Below are 1,586 nucleotides of genomic sequence, written 5' to 3' on the forward strand. Positions count from 1 at the left end.
CGCCATGGCGGTCTCCTGTTGCTGCGTGTTACAGAGAGAGATGGAGATCTTAGAGACAGGGAGAAGAAGAAAAGAGAGATGGACAGAGTAGGGAGTAGGGCGCAACAGAGGCGGTGGTGCTCATCTCAGATGAAGCTCGTCGGCGGCGACGCAAGGTGGAGGAGGCGGGTGAGCTCTGCTGTCCTCGGGGAGAACAAGCGGAGGCGCGGGAGTCTGGCTCCATGGAGGTGCTCGAAGCAGGGGATCCAGGGGCGCGGTCCCGTTGGAGCTCGAGGAAGGCAGTGGATCGATGGATTGGCTGTAGGTAAATCAGGAGGAGAGGTGGAGGCTGCCAGTTGGGTGGATGGGCAACACGAGGTGGATCTAGGAAGATCCCGAGGGGAATGGTGAGTGGGTGGCGGCGGTGCCATGGGACAAGGGGGAGGATTTTTAGGGTTAGGCTAGAGTTTGATCTATATATAGCAAAAAGGTTAAGTTTAGGGGCATTTGGACCCTCTGATCCTAATCGGACGGTCTCGGATAAATAGGCTAGGGAGATCAAATAAGAAAACGGAGACGTTTTGTAGATGTTAGGGGATGATCCGGACCTAACGGTGATGACCGTCCGAGTCGGGTTCGGGTGAGTTTCGGACACGCGCGAGGGGATGATGCACTGTGCAAAGAGGGGTAGGCTGGCCTGGCGGTCGGTAGTGAAATGTGTAGAGAGGCTTGGGCTGAGAGGAGAGGAAAGAAGGCAACCCGGCAACCGTTTCTGGAGACCGAAAACGTCTGACGTTTGACCGGCTATACTGCCGCTATAGTTATTCGTTGGGTCATCAAACGGACTCCGAACGCGATGAAATTTGGAAGGCGGCCTACTGACAACAAAACAACACCGCACGCCAACTTTCAACCCATTCCAAGAACATTTTTCGGCCACTTATCAAATAATATTTCGGACATGCCGCGGGCGCGTGCAAGTGTGTGTGGGATCAGAACGAACAACGAAGAGAACTGGGGGAACCTGGACGAATGCAAGTTTTGAAAACATGACGATGCAATGCGGATGATGACATGGCAAGATGCAACATGCAAGCAAATGACAAGGCAACAATAGCGAATAACTGGAAGACACCTGGCACATCGGTCTCGGGGCGTCACAACACTCCACCACTATGAGAGGATCTTGTCCCGAGATCTAGAATGGCACTGGAGGGAAAACGGAAGAGAAAGAGAAGAGGTAAAACTAAGTTGCTTCTTTGACAAATGAGTGAAACCAAAGGACCTTGCGAGGTTAAACCAATTCGAGAAAAGAATACATCGGAGATAAACGAAATTGAAAAACACTTCGTTAGGAAAAAGGAACAAGGATCATTACTAGAACCTTGTAGGTTGAAAGACATAAGAATAAAGGTTGCAATGAACAAGAAGCACATGCAAGCACTCTGGTTGAAAGAAGAAGCACACAGAACGATAAAGATCAATTACGAGAACACTCTGGTTAAAATAAGATAGAGAAGGAATAAGACTGATGTAATTTGGACAGCACTCCGACTATAAATGGAAGGAATCGAACATGATCTTGGGAAGATTTGGTGATACTTGAT

Source organism: Triticum aestivum, chromosome 2A, assembly GCF_018294505.1.
Source record: "Triticum aestivum cultivar Chinese Spring chromosome 2A, IWGSC CS RefSeq v2.1, whole genome shotgun sequence".
In the NCBI taxonomy this organism is placed as follows: domain Eukaryota; kingdom Viridiplantae; phylum Streptophyta; class Magnoliopsida; order Poales; family Poaceae; genus Triticum; species Triticum aestivum.